This window comes from Pristiophorus japonicus, chromosome 8 (assembly GCF_044704955.1).
Source record: "Pristiophorus japonicus isolate sPriJap1 chromosome 8, sPriJap1.hap1, whole genome shotgun sequence".
Classification (NCBI taxonomy): Eukaryota; Metazoa; Chordata; class Chondrichthyes; family Pristiophoridae; genus Pristiophorus; species Pristiophorus japonicus.
Genome location: NC_091984.1, coordinates 101,031,674 through 101,052,832, shown reverse-complemented (window position 1 = coordinate 101,052,832; position 21,159 = coordinate 101,031,674). Strand labels below are relative to the sequence as shown.

The following is a 21,159-nucleotide window of genomic DNA, read 5'->3' as shown; positions in this document are numbered from 1 at the left end:
AATAACTTTAATTTCAATTAATTTTAAATATGTGGTTTGTTTGTTATTTTTTTATTATTTTGTGTGTTTGATTTTGTTCCCATTAATAGCACTGAGAACTCGTAGCTATGCGAGTCTCGGTGTTATTAATGGGAACCTGTGAAATACTTACCTGATTGCATCTTCTGCGTGGGACGGGAGCACACTTCGCAGCACAGGAAGAGAAGGCCTTCCCACCGGAATCCAGGTGCCTCCTAGACCACCAGGTACTTTCGTAAAAAGTCTCCAGAGAGGAGGCAATTGCCCGCTGGAAGACCCCCAGAGGAATTTCTGGACCAATTATGTTCATGTAGTTCTCCAAGCAAACTGGAACACTGGTGCAATTAAACAAATTGCATTTTATCAGATTCTCCTGATAAAGTGAACAAAAGTTTACTCTTACACAAGAATATGGATTTTTCATTTGCATTCACCATTTCATTTTGCATTAGGTGTCATCAGTAGCGCCCCGTTAGCGCCCCCCGCAGGCGTTAATGGGAGGTGGCAAGCAGCCAAATTTATCCCCCATGATCTTCCCTTTTCTATTTTATTCCATCAAAAACTATTTATCCTTTCTTCCCTTCAACCCATTTTAAAATTCTGATGTTTTCTACTGAATCCCATTCTGTACTGATTTAAAATTTCAAGCTCAAAGCTTGTGTCCTTGCCCAAACTTGTAACCTCCTGCACAATTCTTAATACTTTTCTCTGGTATATCTTCTTCTTAGGCAGTCCCTCGTAGTCGAGGATGACTTGCTTCCACACTAAAAATGAGTTCTCAGGTGACTGATGAGTCCAATGTGGGAACTACAGTCTCAGGTGGGACAGACGATGATTGAAGGAACGGGAGGTTCGGGTGCCTGGGTTGCCATGCATTCCGTCCACTGTTTACGCTTGGCTTCAGCTTACTCTCGGCGAAGACACTCAGTCTTCAGCTCCTTCCTGGATGCTTTTCCTCCACATTGGGCGGTCTTGGGCCAGGGATTCCCACATGTCAGTGGGGATGCTTCACCTTTTCAAGGAGGCTTTGAGGGTGTCCATGAAGCGTTTCCTCTGTCCACCTGGGGCTCACTTGACATGTCAAAGCTCCGAGTAGAGCGCTTGTTTTGGGAGTCTCGTGTCGGGCATGCGGACAATGTGGACCATCCAATGAAGCTGATCGAGCATGGTCAATGCTTCGATGCTGGGGCTGTTGGCCTGAGTAAGAACACTGACATTGGTGCACCTATCTTGCCAATGGATTTGCAGGATCTTGCGGAGGCAGCATTGATGGTACTTCTCCAGTGTTTTGAAGAGCCTGCGGTACATAGTCCATGTTTTTGAACCATATAGGAGGGCAAGTATCATGACTGCTCTGTCGACCATGAGCTTGGTGCCAGGTTTGAGGTCCTGGTCTTCAAACACTCTCTTCCTCAGGCGACCGAAGGCTGTACTGGCACACTGAAGGCGGTGTTGGACCTCATCATCGATGTCTGCCCCTGTTGACAGTAGGCTCCTGAGATATGGAAAATGGTCCACGTTGTCCAAGGCCTCGTCATGGATTTTCATCATTGGAGAGCAGTGCTGTGTGGCGGGGTCAGGTTGATAGAGGACCTTTGTCTTATGGATGTTTAGTGTAAGGCCCATGCTCTCGTACACTTTGGTGAAAGTGTTGCCGATGGCTTGGAGTTTGGCCTCCGAGTGTGTGCAGACGCAAGCATTGTATGCATATTGTAATTCAATGACAGAGGATGGGACGACCTTGGATCTGGCCTGGAGGTGTCGAAGGTTGAACAATTTCCCATTTGTTCTGTAAATTAGCACTACTCTAGTGGGGAGCTTACTGAGGGTGAGATGGAGCAAGGAAGATCGAGACGAGCGTTGGTGCGATGACACAGCCTTGCTTGACCCCGGTCCGAACGTGAATTGGGTCTGTGGTGGTCAGGATCACGGCTTGCGTGTCATCATGAAGCAGGCGAAGGATGATGTCTGCCGAATTTGAGGAGGACACTCCATAATCCCTCACGGTTGAGTGTCAAAGGCCTTTGTGAGGTCAAAGAAGGCCATGTACAGGGGTTGGTGCTGTTCCTGCATTTCTCTTGGATTTGCTGCACAGTGAAGATCATGTCCATTGTGCCCCTTAGTGGGCGGAATTTGCATTGTGACTCTGGGAGGAGCTCTTCAGCCACAAGGAGAAGGCGATTGAGGAGAATTCTTGCGATGACTTTTCCTGTGGTAGACACAGGGAAACTCGTCTGTAATTACCACAATCGGACTAGTTGCCTTTCTTGCCGCATCTGAGATCCCCTGACATGCTCTCCTCCTTCGTTAAGAAAAATGAGATCATGAATTCACACCAATAGTGCTTCTCCACCATGGTTTAGTGCTTCGGCGGGGATTTCATCTGCTCCCGAGGCCTTGTTATTTCTTCAGTTGTCAGATGACCTTTTCTACCTCATGCCAGGCTGAGATGGTGGTGGGTGGCATGCTGCGGGATGGAGTCGAGGACACTCATGTCGAAGACAGAGTCTCGGTTAAGGAGATCTTCGAAGTGCTCCTTCCAGCTGGCACTGACTGCGCCTCTGTCCTTGATATGTACCTCTCCGTTCTTGACCAGCAGTGAGATAGGGCCTTGGGTGCTTGGGCCGTAGGTGGTCTTGATTGCGCTAAAGAATCCTCGCATCTCGTGGCTGTCGGCAAGTTGCTGGATCTCCTGCATTTTCTCCACCCACCATCTGTTCTTTAGGTCGTGGGTTTTTTGTTGGACCTCTGCCTTCAAACGTCTGTAGAGCTGCTTTCTTGCTCAAGTTGTGATGCGGTTTCCAGTTAGGAGGGGTTTAACAACACAGAGTAAAAGGTGAAGGAAATGCTATATATTTAGTCGAGAGTCCCAGTCCTTTTCTCAGTTCACCCTTTGGAATTGCTGTAACTGTTTCTCAATATTTTCAATATTCCAAATTCCATTCTGTATCCCTTTAAACCATGCTTACACCTCCCACTTTTTAGCTTTTTATTGAACATCTCATCAGTTCTGAGACAGCCCAATCCTACAGAAACATCAAGTGCTTCTGAGCAAGCTTCTCCCATTCCTTTCATCTCTAACTGTTTCTGAATCAGTTTCTCATCCATGGCTTCCTTCACCGAGTTAATGAGCAACACCTCAGACTGTTCTTACATTAGCCCAAGGCCAATTACTTTTTGTTTCTGTTTCTGCTCCAGGTTCTATATTTGTTCCTTAGGGCACACTTTTCCAGTGCATTTTCTAACTTTAGTCTGCTCAGCTCAACTTCTAAACGACGCACTTTATCTTGCAATTCCACTCTCTTTTATCACGCATTTGCACCACAGCATCGTGACTAGCAAGAAAGGAATTAGTCGCTTGAACAGCATGGACCCTGACTGCATCAAACTCATCTTTAAGCTGCTCTATTTTCAGCCTATGTCTGAGCATGCTTTCACCACACTATGCCTATACCCAGACAAAGCCCTTGCAATAGGTATGTTCTCTGTCTCCTTTCATTTAGTTTCTGCTGAAACAGGAACTCTTTCTGTCTATGCAGACACACATTCTCTAGTGCCTGCTCAATCTCCTCCCAGCTCCCGTTTAAAATTTACTTGTAAAAACTGTCAGGGCCCGCCCCCCTCCCCCGCTTACTTTTAATCCAGTCATAAATTTTCAAAGTGCCCAAATTGGTCGAGATACCATCTATTTTGTCTGATTCCATTCTATTCCCTAGATTGTGATTCTTAGGAGCTAGTTATATCCACTATCGATATTAATTCATACTCATGGCCCACATATTCATTGGACAAGTTCATGGCACCAAATGTTAAGCAGTCAACCTCCCTTTCTCCTCTGGTTCACAACACCACGTTTCGAGTAAGCACTAGACTTCACAGTGGAGTATACAGAAGTCTTTACGTGGGATTGCATAGGATTTACAGCACAGAAACAGGTCATTCAGCCCAACCAGTCCATGCCAGTGTTTATGCTCCACCCAATCCTGCTCCTGTCTTTCCTCATCTAACTCTATCAGTGTAACCCTCTATTCCCTTCTCCCTCAGATGCTATCTAACCGCCCCTTAAATGCATCTATACTATTCACTTCAACTACTCCCTGTAGCAGCAAGTTTCACATTCTCACCACTCTTGGGGAATTCAGACAAAACTTCTTTACCCAATTTGATTTCTTGATGACTATCTTATAATGATGGCCTCTAGTTTTGCTCTTTTCCACAAGTGGAATCTATCTCTATCTCTATCTCTATCTCTATCTCTCTCTCTCTCAAAACCTTCCAGAATTTTAAAGATCTCTATTAGGTCACTCCTCGGCCTTCTCTTTTCAAGAGAAAAGAGACCTAGCCTGTGCATCCTTTCCTTGCATTTCTGGTATCATCCTTGTAAATCCTTTCTGCAACCTCTTCAGTACCTCTATCTTTTTTATAATGTGGTGACCAGAATTGTATGCAATACTCCAAGTGTGGTCTAACCAAGGTTCAATACAAGTTTAGCATAACTTCACTACTTTTCAATTCTATCCCTCTAGAAATAAACCTTAGTGCTTGGTTTGCTTTTTTTTAAATGGCCTTGTTAACCTGTGCCACTACTTTTAGTGATTTGTGTATTTGTACTCCGAGATCCCTTTGCTCCTCTACCCCACCTAGACTCTCACCCTCCAAGTAATATGTGACCTCCCTATTCTTCCTCCCAAAATGTAATACCTCATATTTATCTGTGTTGAACTTCATTTGCCAATTATATGCCCATTCTGCAAGTTTATTAATGTCCTCCTGTAATTTGTTGCAGTCCTCCTCAGTATTGACTATCCCCCCAATTTGGTGTCATCCACAAATTTAGAAATTGTATTTTTGATTCCAAAGTTTAAATCATTAATATAAATTGTGAACAGCAGTGTTCCCAGCACTGATCCTTGTGGGACACCGTCTCCCACTCTGAGTAGCTGCCCTTTACTCCTACTCTCTGCATTCTGTCTTGAAGCCAGCTAGCTATCGATTCTGCTACTTGTCCCCTGATTCTACATTCTCTGACCTATTTCATTAGTTTATTATGTGGTACCTTATCAAAGGCCTTTTGAAAATCTAGATGAATTATATCTACTGCATTACCCTGGTCTACTCTTTTTTACCTCTTCAAAAATTCAATGAGGTTGGTCGAAAGACATTCCCTTTTGAAATCCAAGCTGACTATTCATTATTATATTTTTGGTTTCTAGATGTTCTTCTATTTTCTCCTTTAATAAGGATTCCATTATTTTCCCAATCACTGATGTTAAGCTGACTGGTCTATAGTTCTCTGGAAATGTTCTATCTCCATTCTTAAATATAGGTATTACGTTAGCTATCCACCAGTCCTCAAGCAACACTCCTTTTTCTAACAAATTATTAAATATGTATTGTAATGCCTGTAATGTATTTCCTTCGTGGGTTCTTTGTTTAACAATTCAAAGCAACACATTGCTATTAAGAACTAGTTGGTTTATTATCAAAGGGTTTAACAAACCCACTAAACATTACCAGTTTATCCACTAGGCTAGCAACTGCATAGCTCATCGTGGATGACCTAGCTCTAAATGACTGCGGTTTTATTGAGACTTGTGAACATCACGTGACTGACTAAGCCACTCACAATGCAACAGCTCTACAACTATTTTTGTTGTATCTGTAAACAAGTGCCCCCTGGTTAAAGGGGGGGTCACACTCCAAAAACTTTCAATCAAGTGCCCCCTTGGTTTTTTTGTGTATTTTTTTTCCTGAGGGCACCAAAAACACATTATACAAGTGCCCCCAAGCTAAAAGGGGAAGGGAACACTAAAACCGACAAACTTAGACAAATTAAACTTTAGATATCGTGGTTCAAATTAAAATTTGGTTGCCGGGGGTGATGCACTCCAGTCCCTCTGGCGCACATCTCTCGCGGAAGGCCGCGAGCATACCGGTGGACACCGCGTGCTCCATCTTGAGAGACACCCTGGCTCGGATGTAACCACGGAAGAGAGCAGGCAGTCAGGCTGAACGACCCCCTCAACCGCCCGCTGCCTGGACCGGCTGATGGCCCCTTTGGCCATGCCCAGGAGCAGTCCTACGAGGAGGCCTTCCGACCTGCCCGCTCCCCTCCGCACAGGGTGCCCAAAGATCAGGAGCGTGGGACTGAAGTGCAACCAGAATTTGAGGCGCAGCCCCTTCAAATATTGGAAGAGGGACTGCAACCTCGCACATTCAACATTTACATAGAACACGGACTCTTCTGGACCGCAGAAATTACAGCGGCCTGGAGCCCGTGAACCAACTTTAAAAACTTATTGCACAGGACTGCTCCGTGCACCACCCTCCAGGCCTAGTCCCCAATAAATAGAGGGAGGACTCCCGTGTAGAGAGCACTCCATTGGGGACACCTGCCTCCTCTGGACGGTAAGATGGTACGCCATGGCGTGTCCGGACGGCAGACGAGGATGGCAACATGGAGAGTGTATAAGAGCAGCCCGTACAGGAATCCCCTCCGCGCAGAACTGAAAGGCACGGAGGGGATTTCCCGGAGGAGGCTCAAGTTGTGAGGCGCCGGCTCCCGAGGGAGGTTTTGGGGCTTGGGCAACAACAGCTCTACAACTATTTTAGTTGTGAAACAAAATTAAACAGTTAAATCAAGTGCCCCCTAATCTGGGGGACACGCCAACACTTTTCAAGGCCCTTTTTTGTTTTTTTGTTTTTTTTGGGGGGGGGGGTTTTTGTGCACTAAAACACAAATATATACAAGTGCCCCCTATAAAAGGGTTGGGGGGGGTGGGTGGAAACACTAGAACCCGACAATAAAAAACAAATTAAACTTTAAAACATATAAAATCAAATTAAAATTTGGTTGCCGGGGGTGATGGTGCACTCCAGTACCTCCGGCGCCCACCTCTCGCAGAAGGCCGCGAGCGTACCAGTGAACACCGCGTGCTCCATCTCTAAGGACACCCTGGCTCAGATGTAAGCACGGAAGAGAGGCAGGCAGTCGGGCTGAACAACCCCCTCGATCGCCCGCTGCCTGGACCGGCTGATGGCCCCCTTGGCCGTGCCCAGGAGCAGTCCTACGAGGAGGCCTTTGGACCTACCCGCTCCCCTCCGCACAGGGTGCCCAAAGATCAGGAGCATGGGACTGAAGTGCAGCCAGAATTTCAGGAGCAGCCCCTTTAAATAGTGGAACAGGGGCTGCAACCTCGTACATTCTGTAAAAACATGGAACACGGACTTTTCCAGACCGCAGAAATTGCAGGTGGCCTGGGAGCCCATGAACCCACTTAAAAACTTATTGTATGGGACTGCCCGTGCACCACCCTCCAGGCCAAGTCCCCAATAAGTAGAGGGAGGACTCCCGTGTAGAGAGCACTCCATCGGGGACCCCGCCTCCTCCAGATGGCAAGATGGTGCGCCAAGGCGTGTCCAGACGGCAGACGAGGATGGCAAAGTTGAGAGTGTGCAGGAGCAGCCCGTACAGGAATCCTCTCCACGCAGAACTGAAGGGCACGGAGGGGATTTCCCCGAAGCGGCTCAAGTTGTGAGGCACCGGCTCCCGAGGGAGGTTTCAGGGTTTGGCGCCAATGAGGAATTCTGTCCGGACGGGGGTCAGTTCGGACGGGATCTCCCCACGTGCTTGAGCCTCCTCGACGCACCTAACGGAGTCAGGGCCCAATGCTGTTTTTAGCGACTCGATGGCATCGGCCGCGCAGCAGACGTCAGCCCAGTTTAGGCGCCGTGCGAGCACGTCTGGCGCCATCCAGCCCGCTCCTCCGCCATCGAGCAGGTCTCTGACCCTGGTCACCTCGCCAGCCACAGCCCTCTCGTCCGGCTGCCACCTAAAACCGCGGTCGTGGAGGTACGGATTCCTGAGCAGCGGCTCCTGCAGGACAGCCGCCACTCCAGATGGTGGAGAGCTGCGGTTGATGGTGACTTTTTGCTCCAGACCCTGATGAGTTCCTGGTAAAAGACAGGCAGCCCCTGCACGGTGGTCCTGACTCTCCCCAGGCTCACAAACAGGAGCTGCGTGTCGTAATTGAGGCTGTACTGCTGGCGGAAGAAATACGTCGCCAGCGCACGCCACCTAGGAGGGGGCTCAAGGTAAAGGTATCTCTGCAGGGTCTGTAGACGGAAAGTCGCCAGCTGGATGCTGACATACACCAACGCCTGACCGCCCTCCCTAAGCGGGAGACTCAAGACCGCGGCAGAGACCCAGTGCTTCCTGTTGTTCCAGAAGAAGTCCACCAGCTTCTTCTGTATCTTGGTGACAAACGCAGGGGGAGGGGTCAAAATGACCAGCCGGTACCACAGCATAGCGGCCACCAGCTGGTTTATGACTAGCGCTCGACACCTGTAGGACAGCACTCGGAGCAGTCCTGTCCAGCGCCCTAGGCGAGCGGCGACCTTGGCCTCCAGCTCTTGCCAGTTCGCCGGTCAGGCTTCCTCGTCGGGGCTAAGGTAGACTCCCAGATAGAGGAGATGGGTCGTGCTCCAGGCAAAAGGCCTGAGCTCCTCCGGCAGGGAGTCCACCCGCCACTGACCCACCAGGAGTCCGGAAAATTTCTCCCAGTTAATCCTGGCGGAGGATGCGGCCGAGTAAATCTCCTGGCACTCACACATCCTCCGCAGGTCAACGGGATCCTCTACTGTGAGGAGCACGTCATCGGAGTAAGTCGAGAGGACGACCTCCACGCCCGGCCCTTGCAGAGCCAGTCCCATCAATCTCGTCCGCAGGAAGCGCAGGAAAGGCTCCACGCAAACGGCGTATAACTGGCCAGACATGGGGCATCTCTGGCGCACCCGTCTCCCAAAGCGAAGGGGCGCCGTCAAAGACCCGTTAACCTTAATCAGACACTCTGCGGCGGCGTACAAAAGTCGGATCCGGGCGACGAAATGCGTCCCGAACCCGAAAGCGCACAGAGTTCCGAACAGATAATCGTGATCCACCCTGTCGAACGCCTTCTCTTGGTCTAGAGATAGGAAAGCGACCGACAGACCAGCCTCCTGGGAATGATGGATCAGGTCCCGGACCAGATGGATGTTATCGTGGATTATCCGGCCCGGGACCGTGTAGGACTGGTCGGAGTGGATCATGTGGTCCAGCACGCGCCAAGGTGAGCAGACATCACCCTGGCGAAGATTTTACAACAGCTCTCCACTCTTTTTGTTGGAGACAAAAATAAAACAGTTAAATGAAGTGCCCCCTGATCTGGGGGACACACCAAACACTTATCACGGTCCTTTTTATTTTTTTTGTGGGTTTTTTTGTGGGTTTTTTTGGGCCCTAAAAACTGTAAATTTACAAGTGTCCCCCAACAACAGCTCTCCAACTCTTTGGGGGGAACAAAATACACATTAGATCAAGTGCCCCCCGATCTGGGGGACACTCCAGACACTTAACTGCCCCTTCTTTTTTAAATGTTTTTTGTTTCATTTTTTTGTTTTTTTGGGGATTTTTTGTGATTTTTTGGGGGCATTAAAACCATACATTTTACAAGTGCCCCCTATAAAAGGGGAGGGGGACACTAAAAATCCGGCAATTAAAGCAAATTAAACTTTAAAACATATAAATTCAAATAAAAATTTGATTGCCGGGGTAACGATGCACTCCAGTCCCTCCAGCGCCCACCTCTCGCGGAAGGCCGCGAGCGTACCGGTGGACACCGCGTGCTCCATCTCCAAGGACACCCTGGCGCGGATGTACGCGCGGAAGAGAGGCAGGAAGTCGGGCTGAACAACCCCCTCGACCGCCCGCTGCCTGGACCGGCTGATGGCACCCTTGGCCATGCCCAGGAGCAGTGTTACGAGGAGGCCCTCGGACCTACCCGCTCCCCTCCGCACAGTGTGCCCAAAGATCAGGAGTGTGGGACTGAAGTGCAACCAGAAATTGAGGAGCAGCCCCTTTTAAATAATGAAACAGGGGCTGCAACCTTGCACACTCCATAAAAACATGGAACACGGACTCCTCCAGACCGCAGAAATTGCAGGCGGCCTGGGAGCCTGTGAACCTGCTTAAAAATTTGTTGCACGGCACTGCTCCGTGCACCACCCTCCAGGCCAAGTCCCCGATAAATAGTAGGAGGACTCCAACGTAGAGTGCACTCCATCGGGGGCCCCCGCCTCCTCCGGACGGCAAGATGGTACGCCATGGCGTATCTGGATGGCAGACGAGGATGGCAAGGTTGAGAGTGTACAGGAGCAGCCCGTACAGGAAACACCTCCACGCAGAACTGAAAGGCACGGAGGGGATTTCCTCGAGGCGGCTCAAGTTGTGAGGCGCCGGCCCCCGAGGGAGGTTCCGGGGTTTGGCGCCGATGAGGAATTCCGTCCGGACGGGGGTCAGTTCGGACGGGGTCTCCCCACGTGCTTGAGCCTCCTCGACACACCTAACGGAGTCAGAGCCGAGAACTGTTTTTAGCGACTCGATGGCATCGGCCGCGCGGCGGACGTCGGCCGAATTTAGGCGCCGTGCCAGCATGTCTGGCACCATCCAGCCCGCTCCTCCGCCATCGAGCAGGTCCCTGACCCTGGTCACCTCGCCAGCCACAGCCCTCTCGTCCGACCGCCACCTAAAACCTCGGTCGTGGAGGTACGGATTCCTGAGCAGCGGCTCCTGCAGGACAGCCGCCACTCCAGCCGGTGGAGAGCTGCGCTTGGTGGTGACTTTTTGCTCCAGACCCTGATGAGTTCCTTGTAAAAGACAGGCAGCTCCTGGAAGGCAGTGTGCTGGCGGAAGAAATACGTCGCCAGAGCACACCACCTAGGAGGGGGCTCAACGTAAATGTACCTCTGCAGGGTCTGAAGATGGAAAGTCGCCAGCTGGGTGCCGACACACAGCAACGCCTGACCGCCCTCCCTCAGCGGGAGACTCAAGACCGCGGCAGAGACCCAGTGCTTCCTGTTGTTCCAGAAGTTCACCAGCTTCTTCCGTATCTTGGCGACAAACGCAGGGGCAGGGGTCAAAGTGACCAGCCGGTACCACAGCATAGCGGCCACCAGCTGGTTTAGAACTAGCGCTCGACCCCTGTAGGACAGCACTCGGAGCAGTCCTGTCCAGCGCCCTAGGCGAGCGGTGACCTTGGCCTCCAGCTCCTGCCAGTTCGCCGGCCAGGCTCCCTCGTCGGGGCTAAGGTAGACTCCCAGATAGAGGAGATGGGTCGTGCTCCAGGCAAAAGGCCTGAGCTTCTCCGGCAGGAAGTTCACCTGCCACTGACCCACCAGGAGTCCGGAACATTTCTCCCAGTTGATCCTGGCAGAGGATACGGCCGAGTAAATCTCCTGGCACTCACGCATTCTCCTCGGGTCAACGGGATCCTCTACCGTGAGGAGCAGGTCATCGGCGTAAGCCGAGAGGACGACCTCTACGCCCGGCCCTTGCAGAGCCAGTCCCGTCAACCTTGTCCGCAGGAGGCGCAGGAAAGGCTCCACGCAGATGGCATATAACTGGCCGGATATGGGGCATTCCTCGCGCACCCCTCTCCTAAAGCGAAGGGGCGCCGTCAAGGACCCGTTAACCTTAATCAGACACTCCGCGGCGGCGTACAAAAGTTGGATCCGGGCGACGAAATGCGTCCCGAACCCGAAAGCGCGCAGAGTTCCGAACAGATAATCGTGATCCACCCTGTCGAACGCCTTCTCTTGGTCGAGGGATAGGAAGGTGACCGACAGACCAGCCTCCTGGGAGTAATGGATGAGGTCCCGGACCAGATGGATGTTAGCGTGGATTGTCCGGCCCGGGACCCTGTAGGACTGGTCGGGGTGGATCATGTGGTCCAGCATGGCGCCAAGGTGAGCAGACATCACCCTGGCGAAGATTTTACAACAGCTCTCCACTCTTTTTGTTGGAAACAAAAATAAAACAGTTAAATCAAGTGCCCCCCGATCTGGGGGACACTCCAAACACTTATCACTGCCCGTTTTATATTTTTTTGTGGCTTTTTTTATGTGTTTGTTTTGGACCTGAAAACTGTAAATTTACAAGTGCCCCCTAACAACAGCTCTCCAAACCTGTGAGCACTCTAACAGGTGCATACATTAGAATGCCTCTGCTATCTCTTGCCTAGATTCTTTTAAAATGCATGGATGTAATCCATCTGGATTATGGGTTTTATCGTCTTTGAATTTGATGAGTTTATTTAATATAGTTCCTCTTTATTTTAAATACCGATATCTATCTCATTACTAATCTTATCATTCAATGTCATGACCTGTTCTGTCTTGCTGGTAAATACTGAGGCAAAGTAATTATTTAATAATTTCTCTATAGCTGCCTGTTGTATTATCCTGTCTATCACTGAGTGGCCCGATTCCCATCCTGACCTTTTTTTACTTATATGACTGAAAGTTTTTTACTATTTTGTTTTATGTTCCTTGATAATTTAATAGAAACATTGGGCCCAAGTTTCCATACGATAAAAAACGGGCGCCCCTCCGAGCTGGGCGCCCGTTTTTCGCGCCACAAAGTGCGCCTAAAAAAAACCTCCGTATTCTCCACCTCCCTGCAGGTCCTCTGGCCCGCTGCGCGGCGCAGCAGGAGCTGTAGGACCCTGCGCCGAAAACAGTGCCGATAGCTCTGCACATGCGCCCGAAACTGTGTGGGAGGGGCCCGAAGCACGCAGCCCCTAGCCCTGGCCGAATGGCCTCACTGGGGCTGCGTGAATAAGGCTCCTCCCACGGCCAGCTCCTGCTTCCTGCCGACTCCCGCTCCTGCTTTCCTCCCCATTCCCCCCCCCCGCCGACCGGAGCCGACTCGACCCGTCTGCATCTGCCGCTGCCGCTCCCACTCCCACCCGACTCGACCCGACTCTACTCTCGCCCCCGGACTTGATCCGACCTGACCTCCCCCTCCCCGACCTGACCTCCCTCTCCCCGACCTGACCTCCCTCTCCCCGACCGACCTCCCTCTTCCCGACCTGACCTCCCTCCCCGACCTGACCTCCCTCTCTCCCTCCCCCTCCCTCTCTCCCTCCCTCCCCCGTCGACCCGAACCGAACCTCTCTCCCCGACCCGACCCAACGCCACCTACCTCTGGTGCTGGGGACGGGCCCTGCCCGAAATCTCGGGCACGGCCCGTTCAGCCTTCGGTCCCGACGGCAAACCGCTTCCTACAGGCCTGCCTGGAGAACTTTCACACAGGTAGGAAGATGGTTTATTTAATCTTTTCTTTGCTTATAAATGTTTATTCAGGTTGGGTTTATTTGTATAATATTTGTATAAGTATAATTAAGGATTTATTATAGAATTTAATGACTTCCCTTCCCCCCGCCCCCCCTCCCCACTCGTTCCCTATGCCTAATTTGTAACCTGCGCCTGAATTTTTAATGTGTAGAACAGGTTTTTTCAGTTCTACAAAAATCTTCACTTGCTCCATTCTAAGTTAGTTTGGAGTACGTTTTCATTGTGGAAACTTTTAAATCAGGCGTCAGTGGCCGGACACGCCCCCTTTTGAAGAAAAAATTCTGTTCCAAAGTAGAACTGTTCTACCTGACTAGAACTGCAGAAAAAAAAATGTGGAGAATTGCGATTTCTAAGATAGTCCGTTCTCCACCAGTTGCTCCTAAAAATCAGGCGCAAATCATGTGGAAACTTGGGCCCATAGAAACATAGAAAATAGGTACAGGAGTAGGCCATTCGGCCCTTTGAGCCTGCACCGCCATTCAATGAGTTCATGGCTGAACATGCAACTTCAGTACCCCATTCCTGCTTTCTCGCCATACCCCTTGATCCACTTAGTAGTAAGGACTACATCTAACTCCTTTTTGAATATATTTAGTGAATTGGCCTCAACAACTTTCTGTGGTAGAGAATTCCACAGGTTCACCACTCTCTGGGTAAAGAAGCTTCTCCTCAACTCGGTCCTAAATGGCTTACCCCTTATCCTTAGACTGTGACCCCTGGTTCTGGACTTCCCCAACATTGTGAACATTCTTCCTACATCGAACCTGTCTAAACCCATCAGAATTTTAAACGTTTCTATGAGATCCCCTCTCATTCTGAACTCCAGTGAATACAAGCTCAGTTGATCCAGTCTTTCTTGATATGTCAGTCCCGCCATCCTGGGAATCAGTCTGGTGAACCTTCGCTGCACTCCCTCAATAGCAAGAATGTCCTTCTTCAGGTTAGGAGACCAAAACTTTACACAATACTCCAGGTATGGCCCCACCAAGGCCCTGTACAATTGTAGCAACACCTCCCTGCCCCTGTACTCAAATCCCTGCGCTATGAAGGCCAACATGGCATTTGCTTTCTTAACCGCCTGCTGTACCTGCATGCCAACCTTCAATGACTGATGTACCATGACACCCAGGTCTCATTGCACCTCCCCTTTTCCTAATCTGTCACCATTCAGATAATAGTCTGTCTCTCTGTTTTTACCACCAAAGTGGATAACCTCACATTTATCCACATTATACTTCATCTGCCATGCATTTGCCCACTCACCTAACCTATCCAAGTTACTCTGCAGCCTCATAGCATCCTCCTCGCAGCTCACACTGCCACCCAACTTAGTGTCATCCGCAAATTTGGAGATACTACATTTAATCCCCTCGTCTAAATCATTAATGTACAATATAAACAGCTGGGCCCCCAGCAAAGAACCTTGCCGTACCCCACTAGTCACTGCCTGCCATTCTGAAAAGTACCCATTTACTCCTACTCTTTGCTTCCTGTCTGCCAACCAGTTCTCAAACCACATCAGCACACTACCCCCAATCCCATGTGCTTTAACTTTGCACATTAATCTCTTGTGTGGGACCTTGTCGAAAGCCTTCTGAAAGTCCAAATACACCACATCAACTGGTTCTCCCTTGTCCACGCTACTGGAAACATCTTCAAAAAATTCCAGATTTGTCAAGCATGATTTCCCTTTCACAAATCCATGCTGACTTGGACCTATCATGTCACCTCTTTCCAAATGCGCTGCTATGACATCCTTAATAATTGATTCCATCATTTTACCCACTACCGATGTCAGGCTGACCGGTCGATAATTCCCTGTTTTCTCTCTCCCCCCTTTTTTAAAAAGTGGGGTTACATTGGCTACCCTCCATTCCATAGGAACTGATCCAGAGTCTATGGAATGTTAGAAAATGACTGTCAATGCATCCGCTATTTCCAAGGCCACCTCCTTAAGTACTCTGGGATGCAGTCCATCAGGCCCTGGGGATTCATTGGCCTTCAATCCCATCAATTTCCCCAACACAATTTCCCGACTAATAAGGATTTCCCTCAGTTCCTCCTTCTTACCAGACCCTCTGGCCCCTTTTATATCCGGAAGGTTGTTTGTGTCCTCCTTAGTGAATACCGAACCAAAGTACTTGTTCAATTGGTCTGCCATTTCTTTGTTCCCCGTTATGACTTCCCCTGATTCTGACTGCAGAGGACCTACGTTTGTCTTTACTAACCTTTTTCCCTTTACATATCTATAGAAACTTTAGCAGTCCATCTTAATGTTCCCTGCAAGCTTCCTCTCGTACTCTATTTTCCCTGCCCTAATCAAACCCTTTGTCCTCCTCTGCTGAGTTCTAAATTTCTCCCAGTCCCCGGGTTCACTGCTATTTCTGGCCAATTTGTATGCCACTTCCTTGGCTTTAATACTAGCCTGATTTCCCTTGATAGCTACAGTTGAGCCACCTTTCTTTTTTTATTTTTACGCCAGACACGGATGTACAATTGTTGTAGTTCATCCATGCGGTCTCTAAATGTCTGCCATTGCCCATCCACAGTCAACCCCTTAAGTATCATTCGCCAATCTATCCTAGCCAATTCACGCCTCATACCTTCAAAGTTACCCTTCTTTAAGTTCTGGACCATGGTCTCTGAATTAACTGTTTCATTCTCCATCCTAATGTAGAATTCCACCATATTATGGTCACACTTTCCCAAGGGGCCTCGTACAACGAGATTGCTAATTAATCCTCTCTCATTACACAACACCCAGTCTAAGATGGCCTCCCCCCTAGTTGGTTCCTCGACATATTGGTCTAGAAAACCATCCCTTATGCACTCCAAGAAATCCTCCTCCACCATATTGCTTCCAGTTTGGTTAGCCCAATCTATATGCATATTAAAGTCACCCATGATAACTGCTGCACCTTTATTGCATGCACCCCTAATTTCCTGTTTGATGCCCTCCCCAACATCACTACTACTGTTTGGAGGTCTGTGCACAACTTCCACTAACGTTTTTTGCCCTTTGGTGTTCTGCAGCTCTACCCATATAGATTCCACATCATCCAAGCTAATGTCCTTCCTAACTATTGCATTAATCTCCTCTTTAACCAGCAATGCTGCCCCATCTCCTTTTGCTTTTATTCTATCCTTCCTGAATGTTGAATACCCATGGATGTTGAGTCCCCAGCCCTGATCATCCTGGAGCCACGTCTCTGTAATCCCAATCACATCATATCTGTTAACATCTATTCATCCACCTTATTACGGATACTCCTTGCATTAAGACACAAAGCCTTCAGGCTTGTTTTTTTAACACCCTTTGTCCTTTTAGAATTATGATGCAGTTTGGCCCTTTTTGTTTCTTGCCTTTGTTTACTCGGCCTTCCACTATTGCTTTTTACCTTTCTACCATCTGTTTCTGACTAATGTCATGGTTCCTCTTTGCCTTCCTAATTGTTTTCTTGACTTTTCTCCCAATCTCTTTGTATTCTCCCATATTTTGTTCTCCTTTGCTGTCCACGTACTTAATAATGTATACCTCTTTGTTTATGCTCAATTTTTACCTCATGGCTTTATTCATCCATGGCATCTCATTAGTGTTTAGCTTGTTCTTGTTTTTAGCGGAATATATTTTTCCTGGACTCTGCTGAACACCATTTTAAGTGTTTCCCATTGGTGTTCTATGTCATTTTTTTACCGATATTGTCGTCCATTTTATTTTCCCAAGTTTTATTCTCAGCCCATCAAAATCAGTTTTTCTCCAATCTATTAACCCGGTCTTTGTCATACTTATGCATTTTTCGATTATTATGTTAGAGCGTATTATATTATGGTTACTATTGCCTAGATGTTCCCCTACTTTTATTTCTTTTATCTGCTCTGGTTTATTCCCCATTACTAGGTCTAATAGTGAATCCTCACTTATTGGGCTTTTTACATATTGGGTTAGAACAGAGTCCTGTATACATTGTAGGAACTGCATTCCCTTATCCCCTTTACCCTACTACCTCTTCTATCGAATTAATATTAGGGTCATTTAAAATCCCCCTAATTTGTTTGCATATTTTGTCATACACCTTCCTTCCAATATTAGGTATTTATATAACGCATTTAAAGTAGTAAAACATCCCAAGGCACTTCACAGGAGTGTTATAAGACAAAAATTTGAAACCAAGCCACATAAGAAGAAATTACTGCAGATGACCAAAAGCTTGGTCAAAGAGGTAGGTTTTAAGGAATCTTAAAGGAGGAAAGAGAGGTAGAGAGGCGGTGAGGTTTAGGGAGGGAGTTCCAGACCTTAGGGTCTAGCCAGATGAAGGCACGATTATAATCAGGGATGCTCAAGAGGAAAGAATTCAAGGAGCACCGATATCTCGGGGGATTGTGAGGCCGAAGGAGACCAGAGAGATAGGAAGGGGCGAGGCCATGGAGAGATTTGAAAACAAGGATTCAAATTTTGAAATTGAGGTGTTGCTTAACCGGAAGCCAATGTAGGTCAGCGAGCACAGGGTGATGGTTAATGGGACTTGGCAGCCCGTGTCGTAACTCGCACCAAGTTTTGGATGACCTTAAGTTTACATCGGGTAGAATGTGGGAGGCCAGCCAAGAGTGTGTTGGAGCAGTCAAGTCTAGAGGTAACAAAGGCACGGATGAGGATTTCAGCAGCAGATGAGCTGAAGCAGGGGCTGAGACGAGCAATGGTACGGAGGTGGAAATAGGCGGTTTTAGTTATGCCGCAATATGGGGTTGGCAGCTCATTTCAGGGTCATCTATGACACCTAGGTTGCGAAAAGTCTGGTTCAGTCTCAGACAGATGCTAGAGAGAGGGATGGAGTCGGTGGCTCGGGAATGCAGTTTGTGGCGGGGACCAAAGAAAATAGCTTTGGTCTTCCCAATATTTAATTGGAGAAAAATTCTACTCATCCAGTACTGGATGTCAGACAAGCTCTCTGACAACTTAGAGGCCATGGAGGGGTCGAGAGAAGTAGTGGTGAGGTCGTCTACTTACATGTGGAAATTGATGCCGTGTTTTCGGATGATGTTGCCAAGGGGCAGCATATAGATGAGAAATAGGAGGGGGTCAAGGATAGATCTTTGAGGGGCACCAGAGGTAATAATGCAGGATTGGGAAGAGAAGCCATTGCAGGCAATTATCTGGCTATGATTAGATAAATAAGAATGGAACCAGGCGAGGCAGTCCCACCTCGCTAGACGACAGTGGAGAGAGTTGGAGGAGGATGGAGTGCTCAACCGTGTCAAAGGCTGCAGACAGGTCGAGAAGGACGAGGAGGGATAGTATACATTTGTCACGGTCACAAAAGATGCCATTTGTAACTTTTATAGCCGTTTCAGTACTGTGGCAGGGGTGGAAACCGGATTGAAGGGATTCAAATATGGAGTTTCGGGAAAGATGGGCACAGATTTAGAAACATAGAAACATTCAGTAAGATCATGGCTGATCATTCCCTCAGTACCCCTTTCCTGCTTTCTCTCCATACCCCTTGATCCCCTTAGCCGTAAGGGCCATATCTAACTCCCTCTTGAATATATCCAATGAACTGGCATCAACAACTCTCTGCGGTTGGGAATTCCACAGGTTAACAACTCTGAGTGAAGAAGTTTCTCCTCATCTCAGTCCTAAATGGCCTACCCCTTATCCTAAGACTGTGTCCCCTGGTTCTGGACTTCCCCATCATCGGGAACATTCTTCCCGCATCTAACCTGTCCAGTCCCGTCAGAATCTTATAAGTTTCTATGAGATCCCCTCTCATCCTTCTAAACTCTAGTGCATAAAGGCCCAGTTGATCCAGTCTCTCCTCATATATGTCAGTCCCGCCATCCCGGGAATCAGTCTGGTGAACCTTCGCTGCACTCCCTCAATGGCAAGAACGTCCTTCCTCAGATTAGGAGACCAAAACTGAACACAATATTCCAGGTGAGGCCTCACCAAGGCTCTGTACAACTGCAGTAAGACCTCCCTGCTCCTATACTCAAATCCCGTAGCTATGAAGGCCAACATACCATTTGCCTTCATCACTGCCTGCTGTACCTGCATGCCCACTTTCAATGACTGATGAACCATGACACAGAGATCTCGTTGCACCTCCCCTTTTCCTAATCTACCGCCATTCAGATAATATTCTGCCTTCGTGTTTTTGCCCCCAAAGTGGATAACCTCACATTTATCCACATTATACTGCATCTGCCATGCATTTGCCCACTCACCTAACCTGTCCAATTCATCCTGCAGCCTTTTAGAGTCCTCCTCACAGCTCACACCGCCACCCAGTTTAGTGTCATCTGCAAACTTGGAGCTTTAAACTCAATTCCTTCATCTAAATCATTAATGTATATTGTAAAGAGCTGGGGTCCTAGCACTGAGCCCTGCGGCACTCCACTAGTCACTGCCTGCCATTCTGAAAAGGACCCATTTATCCCAACACTCTGCTTCTTGTCTGCTAACCAGTTCTCTATCCACGTCAGTACATTACCCCCAATACAATGTGCTTTGATTTTGCACACCAATCTCTTGTGTGGAACCTTGTCAAAAGCCTTTTGAAAGTCGAAATACACCACATCCACTGGTTCTCCCTTGTCCACTCTACTAGTTACATCCTCAAAATTCCAGAAGATTTGTCAAGCATGATTTCCCTTTCAGAAATCCATGCTGACTTGGACCGATCCGGTCACTGCTTTCCAAATTAGCTGCTATTTCATCTTTAATAACTGATTCCAACAGTTTCCCACTGCTGATGTCAGGCTAACCGGTCTATAATTACATATTTTCTCTCTCCATCATTTTTTAAACAGTGGTGTTACATTAGCTACCCTCCAGTCCATAGGAATTGATCCAGAGTCGATAGACTGTTGGAAAATAATCACCAATGCATCCATTATTTCTATGGCCACTTCCTTAAGTACTCTGGGATGCAGACTATCGGGCCCTGGGGATTTATCGTCCTTCAATCCCATCAATTTCCCTTATACAATTTTCCACTTTATAAGGATATCCTTCGGTTCCTCCTTCTCACTAGACCCTCGATCCCCTAGTATTTCCGGAAGGTTGTGTCTTCCTTCGTGAAAACAGAACCAAAGTATTTGTTTAACTGGTCCGCCATTTCTTTGTTCTCCATTTATAAATTCACCTGAATCTGACTGCAAGGGACCTACGTTTGTTTTCACTAATCTTTTTCTCTTCACATATCTATAGAAGCTTTTGCAGTCAGTTTTTATGTTCCATGCAAGCTTCCTCTCATAATCTATTTTCCCCCTCCTAATTAAACTCTTTGTCCTCCTCTGTTGTATTACAAAATTCTCCCAGTCCTAAGGTTTGCTGTTTTATCTGGCCAATTAATATGCCTCTTCCTTGGATTTAACACTATCCTTAATGTTCCTTGTTCGCCACAGTTGAGCCACATTCCCCGTTTTATTTTTACTCCAGATAGGGATGTACAATTGTTGAAGTTCATCCATGTGATCTTTAAATGTTTGCCATTGCCTATCCACCTTCAACCCTTTAAGTATCACTCACCAGTCTATTCTAGCCAATTGAGGTCTCATACTATTGAAGTTACCTTTCCCCAAGTTCAGGACCCTAGTCTTTGAATTACCTGTGTCACTCTCCATCTTACTAAAGAATTCTACCATATTATGGTCACTCTTCCCCAAGGGACCTCGCACAACAAGATTGTTAATTAGTCCTTTCTCATTGCACATCATCCAGTCTAGGATGGCTAGCCCTCTAGTTGGTTCCTCGACATATTGGTCTAGAAAACCACCCTAATACACTCCAGGAAATCCTCCTCCACTGCATTGCTACCAGTTTGGTTAGCCCAGTCAATATGTAGATTATAGTTGCCCATGATAACTGTTGTACCTTTTATTGCACGCATCCCTAATTTCTTGTTTGATGCTGTCCCCATCCTTATTACTACTGTTTGGTGGTCTGTACACAACTCCCACTAGCGTTTTCCA

The 21,159-nt window shown here is 48.0% G+C and overlaps 1 protein-coding gene across 1 annotated transcript in view; it reads left to right on the top strand.

Moving 5' to 3' along the window:
- The window catches only part of LOC139269144 (podocin-like), a 95,532-nt gene that overhangs the window by 24,067 nt on the left and 50,306 nt on the right, over positions 1–21,159 (top strand). The gene's annotated exons all lie outside the window — the stretch shown is intronic.